Source organism: Protopterus annectens, chromosome 1.part0 (assembly GCF_019279795.1).
Source record: "Protopterus annectens isolate FY-2018-M chromosome 1.part0, PAN1.0, whole genome shotgun sequence".
Classification (NCBI taxonomy): Eukaryota; Metazoa; Chordata; order Ceratodontiformes; family Protopteridae; genus Protopterus; species Protopterus annectens.
The window spans coordinates 1,282,085,738-1,282,107,071 of NC_056725.1; positions in this window are offsets into that span (position 1 = coordinate 1,282,085,738).

The following is a 21,334-nucleotide window of genomic DNA, read 5'->3' on the forward strand; positions in this document are numbered from 1 at the left end:
AGTATTGGGGGTCTCACCTGGGATAGAGTCAGATGACAAGAAATCATGTCATTCTGCAAGCTATCCCAGCAGTAATATTTGAGATATTAATTTGAGAACTCTCTTAGAGAGACAGAGCATTCTGTACTCTGTCTTGGACCTGAGAAGAACTATTCACCACACATCTGCTTTGCTCTAATGAAGTAAGTTTCTAGTTTTCCAACAACACATAAAAGAAGATGAGCGCTTTTGCGTAGTGTACCCTACGCTTCATCAGATCATAAGTTTCTAGGGTATAGTAATTCTCTTAGATACAGTCAGGAATATAGTATAGCTTAGTTTAGATGTTTTTCTTTATTTGAGACTATCCTGCAATGTTGTTTTAAATATTTCCTGTGGTTTTGAACTCTGATGTCACTGTGAATATATGCTCAGTATTGTTGTTGTTCTTTTATTATTTATTATTAAATATATTTAAACCTTGTATTGTGGCTGATCTGTGTGAAGTGGTCTTACTGGGGATCTGGAGAAAGAGGGAGAAACCAGCCCTGGACTGACTGTGGTCTCTGTTTGCTTTTAAGGGAAATTGCAGTTGATGCAGAAAGCTGCATCTAGAAATACTGTGTGTGTACCTGCTATCCTCCCATTGTACGTCCCTACTGGTGCCAGTGATGAGGATTGAGACTCCTTGATTACTGGTCCAGTGGTGGGTCATCACAATATTTATAAAGTAGCAGAAAGTATTCTAAGAACTAAGCCAACACGAGGATGGAGAAAGGAGATTCTGCTGATAGGGATGACTGCAATTAGAGATACAGATAACAGGCAAGAGAGGGAAGGAATTTATTGGAGAAAACTGGCAAAGGAACCAAAGTACTGGGAGTGAATAACTAGAGAGAGAAAGGTAATAGCATGGGAAGACACCAAGAACTTATTTGGACTGCAGGTTAGAGATTGCCTTCACTGTCAATGATTGATATCAGAGTATAGGAAAAGAGAAAGAAACATAAGGTCCTTTATGAAAGACCAGCACTGGTAGAGTTTTTAGTACAATCTAGAACAAAAGTTGCTGTTAAGAAATGAATAATTAATAGAGCATATAAAATATTGCATTAATACTATAAGAATCAATCAGAGGAAGTTAGAAAGGATTGAGAAGAGAGACTGGATAAGCAATTCACAAAGAAACACTGGGAGGGGATACATGTGTAAATCTACCAAATATGCAACAAGGTCTAGAAGATTTAGGATCTTTGCTTGGAAGTGTTTACATAGGTATTTTTATACCCCAAGTAGGCGCCAAAGAATTTTCCTCAAGTAGACAGCAAATGTTGGAGATGTGATGGGGAAGAAAGAGGTAAATGGGAATATATTTCTGGGAGTGTAATGAGTTGGCAGACCTTAAAGATTCCCTGCAGACTGCTTTGTCAGAGAGTGAGCAAATTGTTGTAAATAAGGAAATTATTTTTTGAGCTATGATACAGAATCAGAATTGTCTAGACATAATAAGGCCTTGCTGCATCTAATTATAATGGTTGACAAAAAGGTCTATAGAGCAGTGATGACAATAAAATAAAACCCATTTTAATGCCAGGAAAAAGAACACACTGATTATACAGGAAAGCCCTGAAACAGAGATAACAGTTCCAAGTAAAAATGGAAGACTGCCTTAGAGATCTGTCATCTGTAAGAGGGTTACCAGCATAGTGTCGGGGAACAGTAATGAAACTAAATAAGAAGTCAAACTGAGCAACATGGTCTCTTCGTAAGTTGGACTAGTGAACACAAAAACAAGAACATTGTAATTCTGCAGGAAGTAGTCAGGGTGGAGAAGAAAAATAGCCTGATGTTCATTAAGCTCCAGGAAACTGGAGAAAAGCCAACAAGTTCTACACACTAAAAGAGATAAACACAAGGATGGGAAAGGATGTCCAGAGATACAGGTAAAGAACATCACTCTTTTCAAATGCTGAGATAAGCAGACCAGGATAGGAAGAGTGAGGTTTTCAGGGAGAAAAGGGATACTGGGAACCTAAAATGGATGAAAAGAAAATATCCACCCAGGATATGTATGTCTGCTTACTCTCCAGAACTGCAAGGAAATCTTAATGTAGAGAAACAGGACTAGCAAACTAACAAAGAAGAACACGTCAGTAATTTTAACAGAAAATAAATCTAGCAGAATTTCTAGTTTCGAAACTGACAAAGCTACAGATTCATAGGAGACAGAACCAAAGTGTAAATTAAATGCACTGAGATCAAGCTACTGTATGACATATTTTGATATTTACTCCAACAATAACTGATTTTTTTTCAAAACTTCTTTAAAAAGAGTTTTGTTCTGTAAAAGTGAAAGGATGCTAATATAGTGTAATTGAATGACAGCAAGAAATGCAAAGTAATAATCTGTTGTAACTTATTGGAAATGACTTTCTCAAACACATGGTACACACAGACTGCATTTATTGTGACACGTACCATCTGAATGCCAATGAAGTGAAACAAATGTTTGGTCTGGGCAGACTTCATGTGAAAGAACATGAGTATCTGCAGGGCTAGCAAAGGAGGTGGGGTTTGGTCTTGTGACTTTTGCTTTTGTGTTCCAGTTCGGATGTCAGACCTCATCAAGGATATAGAGAAGGTAAAATCAACAAAGAGGAGTCCATGTAAAAAAATGCAGATATTATGTTAGAAATTTGGGAAAGAATTTAAGAAGCTGGGCCCTGAAATCAAGGAATAAAAAACAAAACAGAAAACGTAAAGTACCCACTATGTGTGAAAAGGGTAGCAAAAAAAAAAAAAAAAAAACATGTCCATGAGCAAAGGGCACTCAGGCATCAGCTTTAAGAACAAAAAGTACTGTTTCATCTAAACAGCTTTACAGTCCCTCTTGACAGTCACAAATAATATTTAGATTTAGTCAAAAGAAAACTCTTCTTCTGAATCATAACATTATATAAGAAGGCCTACTAGATGACGTGTAGGATGAGAAAGCAAGACCACAGCACTGATGAATAAGCAACTCACAGCATTAGTAATTTAATTCCTACCTCTTCATCTGCTGTGCATGATAAAGGAGTGGAATTTCACTGTGAAGCTATCACTGGAGAGCCACCCAGAACACTCCTGATACAGAATTAAACTAACACTAGGAGTATATTAAATAATGAAACCTCTGTCACATCCCACAAAATGCAGTATCTGCCTACAATCAGGAACTAGGCAGATGTTACTTCCCCACTAAAACTCCAGATCTACAGAAAAGAAGCCACAGAATTCAACAGTTTAATTAGCCCAGTTCATTTGTAACAGCCAGCACAATCTGTACTGTAAGTTCTATTCATGCATTTCAGACTCAATCCTCCTATAAGTGACAGTTCTAAAACAAAGAATCGTGATACCAACAAAAGGTTACTGCTTCGTGTTCCGTTCAATTGACATTCAGTAATCTTTTGCCATTAGTTTACAAGGTGGTGCTTCCTTGAACAGATGGTGTAACTCACCAAAACAGTTTCTCCTTACCAGGTCTTTTGACAAACAAATGTTACAGCAAAGGACATGCAAGCAAATACTGGGGATATTATTCAAGGAAATTATAAAAATACATGGAATGTAATTATCTCATTAAAGCAAACAAGTAAGGCATTCCTCAAAATTTAACACTTTGAAAAAGTAATCTTGCAAATGTTCTTTGATGAAATTGTTTCCACCTCTGTTTTGTCACGGTTTTACATTCATTACATATTTTCTTTAATGCCAGGCATGTAGTTGTATTCTAATGTTACAACGTCAGAACAAATCTTATATTAATGTCCTTAATCTATCAAAAAAATTAAAGCACAATTTATCAGTTAATATCACTGACCCATGTTACTAAAGAACCATGTTTGCTGAGAACAATGTAAAAATACAGTAATACAAAATGTTCACATATCCATTGTTCATATAATGATTGCTTTGAGAGTGCATTAAAAAATCACCTCATAACTGTTTATGCATTATGTCTGCAAGGTACACAAATAAAAGTATAATAAAGCATCTAGCTGAAAATGCAGTAGTAACCTGTATTGATGTTTTAACAATAAGATTCTGTTCATCATAACTTTAAGCACTGAATAGTCCAGCTGAAATTTTACTGTCTGTCTGTTATACAGTTTGCTAATAAGAAACAACATAATTTGGAATTAAATAGTGATGAAATTCTTTTGCTTTTATACTTGGGATTTGTTTTGATATTTCAGGATATCTGTCATCCTGCATAGCCTCCAACATTATTTTCAGGCTTTCTTATCTACAATCTGCTACTTTTTTCAACATCCTGTGAATTCCATACTGCAAGCTATGCAGGTGTAACACTACCTGTAGTGAGGCCTTCACAGTTCTCTGCATTCTGACAAGCAGGTTGTTCTCCTTAAGTATTGTTCCATACTTCTCAACTGCCCAGATTTTCGCAGAATGTTCAGATTTTTGCCTCATATGTTTTGTATGTTCCTCATAAAATTTGTGGTTTTCTGGAAAATTACTGAGGATTGAAGTTACTAAATAATGAAGGCATTTGAATTTCAGACTTCATAGCCTTCAGAAAATGCATGTCAATGCAAAACCTATTATTTAAAATCTGTCTGTATTTTGGGGCCTTTGCCCACCATTATTTTTGCCCTCGCCCAGATTTCTTGTACTAAGAGGTTGAGAGGAATGCCTTGTTCAGAAAACGTCCATGTTATCAATCGTGCCACTGTCCTAACTCCCAGCTAATGCACCTGTGTGACCTGAGATCTTGCACGTATGTGGTCCTGGATGGATCATGACTCACTCCAAGTCCCCAAGGTGGCAAACATATAACAGAAACCCCATGACGCCACCTCAAGAGAAAAGAGAGCAGGTCACAAGGCACTTTATCTTCCTCCCCCAACCAGATCCACTGGTGGTCTGGGTATGTTCCTGAAAGCAGTTCACTGAGGGTATGATCTGACACCCTGTCACTGTATCATGTGCCAACTCCTTTATGGAATGTAGCTGTTCTGTCTCTGATAGACATTTATTTTAATTACTATTTGATTATTTGCAGTTGTTTTACACTTTAATGAGACACAGCTTAAGATTTGGTGGTCTGTAAGGCAGTTAAGAAAAATGGACATTCCTTGTCATATTGATGCAGGACAGAATGGAAACTCTAGTCTTAAAAATTTACAGCAGTTCAATGTTATACCATAATAACCCTCTATAACATCATTTCAGTTAAGATGGATTTGAAAAAACTCATCAATATGTTGATATTTTGGGTTAGCACTTATTGCTGATAATGTTTTATAATTACATATTTTAGTGCCATCAAAATGGATTAGCATACCATTTACCACGGTCATAGTTTTTCATCAGACTGCTGATGCAGATTTTAGCTTAAGTAACTGAAATGAGGACAAAGAAAAGGGGATGATGTGTGGATGTGGACAGATAGATCGCTAGAGAAATGGATTCATTAGACAGACAGACAACAGATACATAGACATCCAGGTAACCTAATAACAGACAAATCACATAATCATCTGAAAGTAACATATTAATCTAAGTACTTAAGCATTACATATTTCCTATTCAGAACCCAGCTCCTCATTGTTATAAATGCTGTTCAAATTTCTATAAAGAATCTAATGCTTGCAGGGCAGGCCTCAGTGAAAATCACCATCAAAGAGTAGGCTGTTTAAACATGTGTTGTAACTTAATACACATAATAATTACATTGATATCTAAATGGAAATGTACGACTAAGGTAATGGCTTAAAGAGCAATCATCAACTTTAATAAGTATTGTTCCATGTATTAGGAGGTTTTTAGATAATTAGCCTCCATGGTGAGAACTCTACTGGAGCACTTCACATGGAATGAAACATCACCTCGACAGAGAATTTTGGCAAACGTGGGCTGGTTGTAGAATTCCTGAAAATATTTTAGCTTTAAATGACAGATTGCTTCCTGCAGTCTTTGTAGATGGTATCTTGCTGGTAGTGAATAATTATAATTTGTAGGAACCTCATAGACGACCTTAGGCACAGGCCAAGGTGCCGCTCTAGCAGGGATGCTTTTCCACTATTTATTTGGTGTAGGTAGACCAGGATGGGGCACCAGGTGATGTGGGGGGGATGCTGTGGAGCCCTTTTGCCTAGAGCACCAGTTGACCTAGGGCTGCTCCTGAGAAACCTAATAAAAGAGATAATTCTTAAATGCACAATCTAATTTTTCACGCCAGATAAATTTTAGGAGTATGTGACTGACAAAAGTGTGTGATGTAACCTCTTGGATTAGACATTGACAATCAGTGAGCTATTTGTGATATTAACAACAGCACTGCAAAAAGCCCTAGGACAGATCAAAACATAATAATTTAGTGCCATTGTGTATTTTCACATGAAAAACAGGCTTACAGTCCCTATGTGTTGTCAAATATAAAATAAACAAATAAATAAATAACATCTAGTTCTGTATCCAAATTCCCTTTTTGCAAATGCATACAGCTGAAATGATTGCACTTTTGTAAAAATGGAGTTCAGCAGATAGTGCTAGCTTAACTATTTATGCATTGTAAACCAATCCTGGTCAGTGCAGCCAAGTGTTTTATCTGTTTGCGTATGGTACAGGACAGTGACACCTCCTTCAACTCTACGATAATCTTCCTGTGTGACATTCAGGTACCCATCTTTGTTTCTCTTGTAAAGGCATATGACAATGTTCCTTTCAGCAGATCTGTTTCTGTTATCTGAACTGCACTTATTTATTTTTAATCTAATGTTTATATCCTCAGGTACCTGGTGTAAAGCAGTGCCAGCCGTTTACACTTTTGAGTGGCAAAGCAGGCTTTGTTTAATGGGAACACAGTAGAAGATAGCTAAGAAATGGACTCACTGCATTTAAAATGTCAGTATGCGAGATGAGTCACTGTTGCATAATATTGTGTGATGTGCGTGTATTGTAAATGATAGTATTTTTTTCTTTGTAGTCCATTTGGAACAATGGTGTGTACTATGGCAAAGAAAATAGCTTTCTTTCTCACAACAAAAGTGCCTACCTAATGACAAGATTTGCCAGTCATGGTTGTAAAACTTTACACAAGCTGAAGAGCAGCAGTAGCTTTCAGCTAGTCCCAGGCTTTTCGCTCTCATGCACGATCGATACTGTTCTTGGTGAATCAGATGTCAGAGTTCTGTTGTGCTCTTCCTTTTCCTATAATATTCTCCAAACTCTACTTACCATGTAAAAATGACAGCAGCAATGACCACACATCAGTCAGATCACTGCAGATTTCAGGAACTCCTCAGCGACCCTTCATACTCTTCAACTTATAGCTGAAATCCACCACTTTTCATATTCAAACAGCTTTGCTGTCTAAAATACTGTCATATTATGCAATTTCATATCACATCAAACAATTTACCTCCTTTACTGTGTGCTAAAACAGTGGTAGGTTATTTTTTACCAATTTTATTTATTGGTGAGGTTTATTGGATACAACTACCTGTCTTCATATTTGCGTAAATGACTTGCTCAGAACAAACAGGTTAGAAGTGGAGGCTGAGGGAATCAAACTGTGGACTATAGGAAGGTGCTAGTTAACACCTAATAAGCTTAATCTTGTTTGCTGTAGAGCTACTGTTACTTTTACTGTAAAGCTGTAGTGCACTCTTAGTTTTACAGACACCCAAACCAACAACAGTAGCAGTTCTTATTCAAATCATATCTAACTAACAACCCAAATTCACCACTCACCCTGCTTCTTACTCTTTTTCTTTCTTACAGTGTTTTGTTTTTCTTTCTGCTTTTCCCGGTTAGGGGTCACCACAGCGGAACTCCGGTCTGCTAATGATTGGCAGTAGATTTTTACGGTGCCGAGGTGCCAGATCAACACCCAACCTTCAACGAAGGCACGCTTTTTGTTTCTTACAGTATTGTCCCTTAAATATGCCTTGTTTGTTACCTTCCTCTTCCTGCCATCAGTGTCTTACTCAATAGATTACAAGTTGGCAGAATCTGATCCATCATCCCTCTCACACATAATTAATTTTGCAGGGTATAATTTTTGAAGTGTCTTATTTATAATTATTCTGCTAATGCATGTTGTATCTTGTCATGTCATGTTTAGTTTATCTAGTAATATGATGGCATCAGCACATTTTGCCTTTCCCAGAACTCATCACCATATTAGTACTGCAGAGGTCAGTGAGCCTTGCTGTACCAATGTCAGCGTAATAAATATTTACATGCACATTTTAAATATTTAATAGCTGATGTATGCTTTTTAAAGCACTACTCTTGAATGAATTGTTACATTTTGTTGGCAAGCACAAATGCAACTGTATCAGTCCCTTTTCTTCTTTCTGATCCAGCTTCATGTGGTGAGCGCCGCGTGAATTTCTCACTGTAGCTAGTTAGTGTGATAATGGCGTTTGATAAGACTGAACACAAACACCATTGTCACACTCCACAGCTCTGGCAGAAGATAACCAAATGAGACAGATGTGTAGCCATAAAATGTATTTTCTGTCACTCAAAACAGTACAGGAATTTCTTTTGTTTGAAGATCCAGCAAAGCACCCTAGAGCAAAAAATAAATAAAACAGAATGAGATAAAACAGCAGAAAATTACTTCACCTGAGTATAATCCAAAATGCAAGAGCTCTGTGCTAACCTTTTCATAAAGTTTGACCATATGTGGGATCTGAAATGTAAAACACGTAACAGGTGGCTGTAATTCTATACACTTTGTCTGCCACTTTTGCTCAAAAGATCCTTAACTGCTACACAAGGTAGCTAATACAATACCAAATATATGAAACCCAAAAGAATCTAAGTACAAAACAATGTCACCACATGTAAAATGCTGTGCCATTGCACACATTAGCTATAATCAACACCAGAGATGCACACAAACATAGAAAGAAGACAGCCATTCAGACACGTCACTTTAATAATTCCCAGGAAGGTATATATCAGACAAGGAACACTCAAATCAGCAAAGTTTTTTTCTAAGTAATGTATAATCATGCATGTATTGTTGAGCCTTATTACTGATACAACTGTACAATGAATGGGATTCAGAAAGAATCCCACCACAAATGCTAAGGGCTACAGCCAAAAGTGACTGTTACAGCAATCATGGAAAATGCATTTCAGACATACATTAGTCACAGCGAGGAAAGACCTCATTATTGGCTAATTTGCATGTCTCTAGATTCAGACACCAAATTAGTCACAATGAGGAAAGATGTCATTACTGGCTAATTTGCATGTCTCTGAATCTTGTGGTATTACCTCTAGTGATAATCAACACTTTACTGTGATAATCACCTCTGCAGCCCATGCAATGCATTGGCAAAAGTACCACCCTTTGGTTATTCTCACATAAAAATATATACCAAAATACCTGTTACCTGTCCCCTGAGTTGACAGAGCCTCCCTGATTTATCCAATTATCTTTATACCTGTCTCTCATAAATGACGGATGATTACAGTCAGTCAATAATGCCCTTAGAGCTTCCGAGTTTTCATTATTTAGAAACAGCATCATGATGGTAAACTTCTTTCCCTATTAACGTTTTATGTGACTTACACTAATATTTAAAAAGTCTCCCCAGTGTCATCAGTCTTCCCCTCATTTTTGTCTGGATGTTTTGAAAACAGTCTTTGAGTGGAATGGCAGACACCCCAACACAGACACACCCCTACCCCTCTCATATTTCTGCTTTATGCCTACCCTGTCCCTGGTAACTCATAGACCATTCCAGTCAGTCAGTAATACTAGACATTATATTGTCATACTTCTTATTTCTTAGAAAACGTGTCCTAGCCAAAGCTGCAGATGTCAAACCTTTTTTAACTCGGTTGTTTTTTTAATTTATCCCACACAGTACACTCCTATCCCTAATGCCAAAACATTTGGTATATACAAAAACAGTTTATATATAACACAGTAGTGGGACCGATTGCTGCAAAGTTGTCGATGACATTTAGCACATAATGCTTTACAAACAATGTAGTAATTAAGAGCATGCCTGGTGTCTATTGTTAACACAGAAGACTAAAGTCCTGCAAGATGAGGAGTTCCTTTTTGTGTGAAGTGTATGAAGTTCAAAACTTTTTCTCAGTTTTTTTCAATGACTTAGGGTCATTGTTACTGTTCCATTGGCATGAACTGTTCTCCCTGCCCCATACCTCTCACATCTTATGTGCTGCAAAATTGTTGAGCAATTAACTGTTTAAGTGGGTTTAGGGTAAGACTGATAGTTTATCCAAGGGTCTAGTGTTTTTTTCCTTCCCATATGTCTTTCATGCTAAACTGTTGTTCTATTACCTTATTACCTTCGAAGAGGGATTAGGGTAATATTTATAGAGCATCCATAGTATCTACAGTTCTCTGCTCCACCATATATCTTTTGTGCTGCAAAACTGTTCTCTTAACTATTTAGCAACATTAGAGTAGTGCTTATACTTCACTGGTATCAAGTGCCGCCCCCCCCCCCCCATATTGCAGGATTTGCTGGTTAGGGGAGTTTACCAGTATAACAGCCCCCAACACAAACACACACAAACACACACACACACACACACACACACACACACACACACACACACACACACACACACACACACACAGCCGCCACCTGATCACACTCACAGATACACTCACCATTCACCTACACATACACCTATCCTACCCATCCCTTAACTATTATCCCTACTGCGATGACCCAAGCACACACACACACACACACACACACACACACACACACACACACACACACACACACACACAGCCCCCACCTGATTGCACTCATAGACACACACACCCATTCACCTACACATACACCTATCCTACCCATCCCTTAGCTATTATCTGTACTGCGACCACCAAAGCAGACACACACACACACACACACACACACACACACACACACACACACACACACACACACTCTGCATACATTCACACATACAACCACACACATACACCCCCCCCCCCCGCTGTCTGCCAAACTACCAGGCACTTACCTCTAACATGATCTCACCCATTAAAACTAATGGATGAAAGTGAACTTTTGGACAAGTTAATTAAATCAGCAAGCTGAGATAACTTATGCAACTGAGTGATTCTCTCTGAATTGCTCTGTTGCATGAATGCCTTACTGCAGGCATTTGGGGGGGAGCATGGCTGATTAGTATAGGACATTTTCCCAGAATGCCTCATTTGCCATCCATGATGAGCTTACAGAAAATGTAGAATCACTGTGGTTGTCCTGTCTCTGAATCAGAAAGGGCTGCCTCCAACAGTAGCAGCCTATGTTAGGGCTCACCGCTGCTGGCATCCCTTTCTAAATCCAGCTCTTTGTAAGGAAAACTTACTGAAATCTTTTATATGCTATACTATGACTAAAATCGAAACGTTTTGCTCTACACAAAAGTAAGAAAAGCAAAAATACCTCATTGATATTAAACTTGTTCATGTACCAACAGATCTATAAATATAGTGTGTGTGTGTGTGTGTGTGTGTGTGTGTGTGTGTGTGTGTGTGTGTGTGTGTGTGTGTGTGTGTGTGTGTGTATGTGTGTGTGTGTGTGTGTGTGTGTGTGTGTGTGTGTGTGTGTGTGTGTGTGTGTGTGTGTGTGTGTGTGTGTGTGTGTGTGTGTGTGTGTGTGTGTGTGGGTCTGCATGCGCGCGCATGTGTGTGTGTGTGTGTGTGTGTGTGTGTGTGTATGCATGTTTTAAATGGACAGCATATTCCTGCATTCCATGCTACATTGTGATTTGTAGATGATGTTTAGCAGATAGTAATTTACAAACACTGCAATAATAATAATGGAAAAAGTCAGTTTTGCAGCATGACTGACATGTGGGAAGGGTCTTCCAATACACAGACAAGGATCACCAGATTAAATCTGCAGGAAAATTAACGTTTCTGAGGTGTTTTTCATTTAGCAATCTTCATAAAACAAGGATTGTAAACGCTATTTAGATTTTAGTATTAGTCATATGGCACAACTAATTTTATTCAGATCATAAGGCAACATATTAAACATTTTGAAATGTTTAGGCTTTTTTGCCTAACAGTCTACACAAAAGTTATCTTTTAAATTTAATTTAGACTTTAGTTTCACTTACATAGTTCAACTCATTTTGCCAGAAAATGAAAAATAACAGATTAGTTATCAGGACATTACAGCAGGGAAAGGAACTGTTTTAGATTCATTCGTGACAGATGAAATTTAGAAACAGAGTAATTAATCTTACTAAGTTATCTAAATATAAGACAATAGTGAGTCTCAGTACTGTAACGCTGAAAATTCAGACTGTATATTCAGTTTGGCAACTACTGGCATGCTTTAGAACTAATTTCCCAGCTAATACACAGATATGCAGACTAATGTGCCTAACAGTACCTGCACCTCAGAAGATGTTCTGTAGAAAGAAAGTTGACTGGAAATTTAATTAGTGGGTGTTTTTGGAGACTTATAATAGAAAAGTCAAATACCTTATAACCAGTAGATGCCACATCGTACATGTTAACATTAAGAGGCACATTTTTCCTCTCATTTCTAAACCTTAAGCAGCCTGTATCTAAGGAAATGTCATACGTTTATTGGAATGATTCTTTCGGCTCTGTTATTAATTATTATTATTATTACAATTATTATTGTTGTTGTTATTATATGACTGGCTATAGAACAGTGCACATGTGGTAGTGTCTAAATTACATTTTCAGCATGGGTTAAGACTGAACAAACGGGTCTATATTATATACTCGAAGTTTCAAAACTTCGAACCTCATATGACTGACACCATATGAGCAAAGTTTGAAAGATCGAATATATAATAAAAAAGAAAAGAAAAAAAGAAAAACTTACCTAAATGCTCTGAGCAAGGGGGCTTGCCCCCTATACCCCTGCTACTTAAATATACCAACTCCGAGATCACACTTCAGTGCAGAAAAGGGAAATCTTCCCATTCTGTGCCGTATGAAGCCATTTGTTTTGTTTATTTATTTTCATTTTATTTTACATTTGTTAACGGGACAGTACGACTGGACCAAGTCCATTTGCAGCGGAGGCCTGGGGAGAAAAGTTCCACATATATTAACAGAAATACTAGAATTTAATACATAGTAGTAAAAAAACTGATGCTAATGCATTATAACAGCAAAAATCCAGCTAGAAAGGCATAAATATAAAACAAAAAGGATAAACTCAGCAGTTGAACAGACTAAATACATTTAACATTGAGAGTCATGACATACATCATGTTAAAATGAAGTACCTATATTAAAGGGATAAACAACTGTAGCATTTACATTAGTCAAGTAATAAGCCTTTTAACTTTACACAGAGCTTAAGCAGTGTTTTTAGGTTATGCATGGGCAAAGCCAGGTGCTTTTGAGATGTGATTTTAAAGAGTTTATGAAGTGTGAGGTGGTGGGGATAGAGGTCAGTGATGGGGGGACTTTGTTCCAATTTTCAGCAACAGTGTGGGAGAATAGCGCTTTTCCAGCAGTGTTATTAGCCCTAGAGATGCATAGAAGTGATTTGTCACTTGAACGGCGTGTGCAATTTGTTGCATAGTAGGTAAGTAATTGACTTAGTAATGGGGTTTTATCAGGATTATTATCAGGTTTTATTATAACCTTTGAACTTGTAAAAGTTCGATCATATGGTGTCGACCATGTGAAATTCGAACTTTTACAAGTTTGAGGTTATAATAAGAACCCAAATAAACAATCAAAACATTCCAGTCCCTAAATAATGATTTCACTTGGCTACCAAACCTTGAAATCTTGCTTTGATCACTGAACACTCCAAGACTTGGCTATACAGCACTAAAACATAATACAGAGCCCCTAGAAAAGGGACTTTACAACATTGCAATGAAGGTCACCATGTTCTAGCAGCATGTGGAGAATTAATTGGAATGCGGTTTCCTCATGTAGTCACTAGGCCCTAAAGGGAGTGAAGTGCCCAAGCAGGAAAATACATATATCTTATTTTTAATGATAATTCCTATGGGGTGCAAACAATGTCACTGCCCAATATATCTTCTTCTTCTCAGCTCACCCATCTGGTGACATCTTAAATATCTAACATGTTGGCCATACTGGGTTCCATTTTTTTTACTTTATCGTGAAACTTATTTCAAAACATTAGCTTGCTTGATACTCTGTTTTTCTGTATTTGTATTATTTGGTCATATCTAGAATAGAAATAAAAGTGTAAGCAAGATATTACAGTGTTATTGCCTAATACCATGTATGAGGTTGAGAATTTTGCTACCCGTACTACAGAGTTTAGTGGTTACTTCATTTATGTCTTACTAATGTCTGCATGCCCCTTCCTTCTCTCATTCTCATCTGTTTTTACTCTAGGTTATATAAGCCTCTTTTTACTTAATGGGTAATCAGCTATGTATCTGCATGCAAGACTGACTCAGTGGACCAAACTAAGGATTGCAAACTGATGATTTTAAGACTTTTTGTTGGCTACACCACTTATATCTAATTAGTCACTTTTTAGTCTTAAAGCATAGATTTTCTGCCTAAAATATACACATGCCCATGATTTGCTATGAGATGCATTTTCATATGTATGAGTGCCTCTTGCCCAGGTTATTGTCATTAAAAGTCATCAGACTATTTGCTTATCTGGTTAACAGACAAATAAATGACCAAATGGTGCATAGGTTCATAGGTTCATAGGTAGGTACTAGGTTATCGGCCCAAGGACCTACGTAAGCCTAGCCAACAAGGTTCTCTGGCTTACGCCACCCAAGAAAGTTATTTTCCTGTGCCACTGTCGAGCAGAGACACAGAAGTGATCCCCGGGGTGTATTTCCTATTTCCCATCCACTCATCAAGATTTTTCTTGAAGAGTGCTAATGAAGAACTTTGCTTGACATAGATGGGTAGCCTGTTCCAGAGTATGGGAAGTCTCTGGGACAGGAATCTATCCCTCCAGCATGTCCTGTTTATTGTGGTGACAGGGTGTAGGTCCCTAAAGCATGTAGCTCGGAGGGATTGGGATTTCTTTAGGTGTAGCATGTCCAACAGCTCTGGGTTTAACATAGCTTTATATGTTAGGCAGAGATCACCTCAGAGTAGGTGATATGCTACAGAGTAAAGCTGGAGTTTTTTGAGGCTGTCAGTGTAGGGCATTTATTTGAGGTCAGTAATCCTCTTTGTGAGGTACTTCTGTGGCCTTTCCAGCTGCTGCAGATGTCTTGTGAGGTACATTCCAAAAGGGGCTTTGTACTCTATAATGGGTCTAATGAGTGTCGAGTAGAGGGGAACAATGACCTCTTTTTTCTTAGATGAGAACCCTTTTAAGATGAGGTGTGCCACGTAGAAGGACTTCCTGACTACTGTGGCGATGTGACTATCAAAGGAGAGACTACTGTCCACCTGGGTCCCAAGGTCTCTTATCACACATTCAGTGTCAAGTAGATTGCTGCCTATGTGGTAGTTCATGGGTACAGAGTTTTTGCCAAAGGGGATGATACTGCACTTTTTGGCATTGAGCTTGAGGCCATGACTCTGACACCAGGCATCTGTCTCAGTGAGGCCCTTCTGTAGGATGTCCACATCATTTGGGGACTTGACTATGGCTCCTAGTTTGCAGTCATCTGTGAACTTCATTAGCCAGAGGCCTTCTGTGTTAGCCTGTACTTCAGGGAAGTAGATGCCAAACAGGAGAGGTCCCAGGATGGAACCCTGTGGTATTCCACTTGTCACTGCTTTGAGGTCAGATTTGGAGTCTGCAACTTTTACAGTGTGGGTTCTGTCAGTGAGCCAGTTGGCAACCCATCTTGTGACATAGGGATTTATACCAAGTTTAGTGAGTTTAGCTATAATTCCAGAATGGGGGATGGTGTTGAAAGCCTTGGCGAGGTCAAGATAGGCTGTGTAAACCACCTTACCCTCATCTACGGCTTTGGTGACTGATGATGATTCTTAATACTTCTTTAACCTACATGTATATATTTTTCTCTTGAAAAAAACTTTGACTTAAGTAAAAAAGGTAACCACCCAGTTGAATCCACTTAAACTTCATGTCCTAAAACAATATGCTCACTTTTATAATAAATAAGAAGTTATTTTATTTTAAGCACTGTACAAGTGAACTTCCCTAAGTGTGTTTGCATTCAGCTGCACTGCATTATGAATGTCTTACTGACTATCATATTCAGTACTAAGTAAATTAGTTAACACATATTGAACTGAATGAAGTCTGTTAATAGTATAACTTTCTTCTTCTCTGTGAACTTTTAAGAGTGAAAACAGATGGGTCTATATTAGAACATCGAAGTTTCAAAACTTCAAATGTTCTAATATCTAACCCTATTCAGCGAAAGCTGAAAACATCGAACATACAGAACAGCGAATTTTTTCCTAGGGAAAAATTCACTATTCCAGAACACATGCACACAACACAAGCATACCAAACAAACAGCAATCCACACACATACACCTAAAATCTTACACCTAACCCTACACTAAACTGTGCACACACCACTAACTATCCACTTACCTTAACCCAAACTCTAACCCTAACGTAAGGTCTGTCACTATCGCACACTCACCTCACCCATGCCCTAACCCTAACTCACCTACCTCGCCCTAACCCTCATGTCCACACAATCGCACACATACATAACCCGCGCCCTAACCCTAACTCACCTAACCTGCCCTAACCCTCAAGTCCACACAATCGCACACATACCTAACCTGCACCCTAATCCTAACTACCCTAACCCACACTCAATCGCACACTTACCTGAAACTGACCCGTAACTTTCCACCACAGCGCTGAAAATACCAAAGCAACAGAAAAAAATTGTTTTTCTGTTGCTTCGATATTTTCAGCTTTCGCTGAATAAGGTTCGATATTATAACATTCAAAGTTTTAAAACTTCGATGTTCTAATATAGACCCAAAACAGATTACTAGAAAAATAGTCTGAAGGTATAATTTATACACTGCCAGATATTTATAAAAAAATAAATCATACATTTTGATGTGCACATGCTATAAAATGGACACTGGTATCTAAAAAGGAACAAAACTGAGCTGTGGCATCCAATTGGCAGTAACCAGGTAACTCTCCCCCTTTGCGGTCTCATTATGTGATATCTGTTCTGTAAGTGGCTGCTGTGACAGCCAGTAATCATGTTACATTTAATGGGGTACAATTCATTAATAAGTGGCAACAAGACTTATACTGGGCTAACTGATTATTTGATGTAGATTTCACCCTCTTTAAACCAATTATCAACAGGGTTCATTATTTCTTTTTATTAATATATTTAATTAATATATTTAGGGCCGCAGTGGTGCAGCGGTTAGCATTGTCGCCTCACAGTAAGAGGTTCTCCTGATCAATTCTGGGCCAGAGAGCCTTCTGTGTGGAGTCTGCATGTCCTCCCTGCAGTTGAGTGACATTTAAAGACATACACATAGGTGTGTGCAAGAAAGGGTGTGCCTTCCTTTTTAAGGCTGAGCGTTGGGCTGGCACTTTGGCACCGAATAAATCCACTGCCAATCATTAGCAGACCGCAGTTCCGCTGTGGCGACCCCTAACCGGGAAAAGCCAAAAGACATTAGTTTATTTCATTAATATATTTATTCATTTAACCATTTGTTAATGGCATAAGTGAATTGAGAATTATTTTATCATAGCACTACTCCTGAAATAGTATAACTCCATAAGTTCACATTCTGTATCATTGCAGCTATATCTGCAAATGGTTATTTTTTCCAAATAATTTCATTTCTAATATGGGTTAGTGACCATTAAACCTCATACTCCTTCAGAACTAGTGAGGTAATTTAGGGGATATTACCTGTCTTTATAAATGGTATTAATGGAAATACATTTTGAAAATACAGCTATTCATGAATATTGAGTTCTCAGGCACATTATGCCAAAAGTCACGGAATTAGCATGATGATCCCTATTCACGAAATAATTTTGGTGGGTAGTTATTTTAAAATTATGCTGTGTATTAATCCTGGTGCTAAGGTCCATGTAAAACTTTTCTGGGAATTAAAATAATAGTTAGATATCTGTGACTGTTTCCTTTATCTTGGTGGAATATCCCCAGATGGAAATCTCTAAGATCTATTTATGGACTTACAGACTAATAAGAGCTACAATATTTTTAACTAACACTGTTTCATTCTGTGTTATTGGTATTAAATTCTACATGTTTTGTTGGCATTGCCTCTGCTTAATTTCTAATTTCTTTTACTTCATGCACTCAGTGCCTCTGAGTTATTCCTCACTAAGAGAATGCAGGGTGTAAGTAATATGTACTATGCAGACCACCTCAAGGCCTATCCCTGTATTCTGTCTCCTACAGGATGTTGAGGGGGGAGACCTATGCCTGGCATATAAGGCACTGTCAGACTCCACTCTGATGGATCTCCTGCATATCCAGAAACTAAACAGCACCAGAATTAGCCATTCTAAAGATGTAATCCTTGCCTGTGATATAAATAGGACCTGATGGACAGATAGGTATGTATCCCAGAGACTAGCCTGTCTATGGAACACGCTCACCATCCATGTAAAGCAAAGTTCCTCCCTTACCCAATTCAAGTGCAACTTGGGCAATTGGATGGGGAACAGGAAATTTATCTCTGGCTTGGCACCTCTCTAATGGACATAGGAAGCCTGTAAATAGTTCATCTCTCAGGCTTCTGCTTGTAAATGTTTAATCTCCCAAACCTCTGCTTATGCTTATCAAGGGTACCAGAACTTGTCAGAGATTTGGGATGCATGGATAGGCTTAAAAAGGCTCTTGTGGACATTAGACTAGTAAACACTTATGAACCTATAAATATAAACATATATCTCTTATCTTATTTTGTCTACTTACGTCAAGTCAAAAACTTCACACATATTTTTCTTCTTTGTCTGTTTGGTTTTCCTAGGTTGCAAGTAGAAAAATCATTCCAGATTATGTATTTTTCCCCAGATGCATCCTAGAAGCAAAGAAAAGTTATCTGGGTTTTCAAATCCATAAAACAGATACAGGTCATGCTTACTTCGACTGGAATTATTCTGTTATACATATGTGTATGAGGGGGGAGATATGCATGTGTGCTCACTTGTGTGTGATTGTAGTTGTTATGGTGTAAAAAAAACTAGAAACATGGTTAAAAATACAAACCTAGAAATGCTTCTGTTTTGAATTATGACTTAATTCTGTGGATAAAATATTTCTACACACACACCAGTAAAAGCAGAATTAAGGGTTCATGTTGCAAATCTGACATTTGGAAATGCAGTCCTCAGAGCTGCATCAATTTAAGTGTGATTACGGGAATATACTAAGACTGAAACTGCTGTTGATCAGAGATTCAGTGAAGTTAGGATAGATAGATAGATAGATAGATAGATAGATAGATAGATAGATAGATAGATAGATAGATGATGGATAGATAGATAGATAGATAGATAGATAGATAGATAGATAGATAGATAGATAGATAGATAGATGTAGGTAATGGGACTGTGGAGCTGTTGTCCCCTACATTAAGGATGCGTTTAATGTGTACCAGTGACTTTTGCAGCTTTCTGTTATTTATAGTGAGGTGCCAGTATTTCTTCAAAATTTTGAGACTCCTATTGCCAAGTCCCAGGTTTTCATTAGGACCCAAGAATTAAAAATTACACATAGTTAAGCAATTTAAAAAACAAATGACTCTTAAGTAATGCTACAATTTAAAACTCAGTCACACTAATAAGTTAAAAAATATATTTTAAAGAAACAAAATAAAAAATAAATAAATTAAATAAATAAACTTGTTAAGCAAATCCCAAACTAAGTAAACTTAAATAAAAGGCATAACTTAAAAAAATGGAGGGACTATGTTTGAACAAGTATTCATCTGCAAAATGGGTGCATCAAACAGCTCACATCAGTAAACTTCACGTTAAAAAGCGAGACAACAGTTCAATAAGCAGCAATCGATGACCAGGTATGAGTTGTACATCATTTTCCTGCTTATGCATTCCTTTGACCGTTCAGGTTCTAATCCCATAACTTGAAGTAAATTCTACATAACTCACACACTCCATCAATTGAATATTGCATAGTTATTTACTTATCAAACATTCATTTTGTTAGTTAGTAAACTGTGTATGGCAGCAAAGATTGTATTTGGTTTACATACTGTGTACGTCTATGCTGGTTCATACTTAAGTGTGAAAAAAAAATTAAGTTAACATTTTGAAAACTAACCTAGTTGTTGTCTTATTTCTACTCAATATGGAATTCAACTCAACAAGTAAATTGCTTTTAAATATAATGTATATTGCTTCATAGTTTCACAAATTTCAAGATTTCTGTGTATTGGCCAATAAGGCCATTCATGACAGAGTTGCTGGATGAGTAGAATACGCTAGACTGCCTATCCATGTATCTAAAGATTTTTTGACTACCTTAAGTGAGTTACTTCTCCTAAACTCTAGAGGCAGTTTGTTCCAATACATCATCGTGAACGGAATAATAATGTTTAATCTAGATGAGGTTCAACGCTTATCAATTGAGTATGTAAAGCCTGTGCCTCTGGCCTTGTGTTTATTCCAATATTAATACTTGAAAGTAGATATCGCTTTCTTTTTAGAATGAAGAAATGTTAGTACATAAATGCATTTGTTCACAGCCATAGCTATGAAAACATCTAATTAAATCCTGATGCAAATTATAATCAACATTTAAGTACAACAAAGCTTGGCTCATTCAACTGAATAAAAAGGAAAACAGTAAACAGTACTGACTTGTACTCTGTAAACCAGTTTCTGTTTGTAGACTCCAAATAAGCTTTGATGAAGTACAAATCTGATGGGGGTCTAAAGTATAAAGAGATTTATGTTATCTGTAGTTCTGATTTAAAAACACTGTAAGCACGCTTTTATATTTTTTATGTGTTTTTACACAGACAAGAAATTCTAAGGAAGTCAAGATGCTTGTCTTCTGGTATAACACTATGCCTTTGTCTGTAAACTATTTAATATACTAAGGTAATTCTTGTTTCCATGTTTGTCACTGAAGCATTAAAAGCTAAGTTGCTTGCTTAAGTTCACACAGTGAAGCTGCAAGATTAAAACCCAGGTCTCTAAGATGGCACTCCACTGCCTTAACCAATAACACAGACTACATTCATAACAGCCATAACTGATTTTCCATATTCTACATTGCAGAAGTCAGACATTGTTCTCCTTCTGGTGTTGTATGCCAGCCATTTTGAGGGAAACGCAACGCTAACATTACATTTACTCTGTGCCTATGCATTTTACTGCATAATTTAATTTTGTCAGTT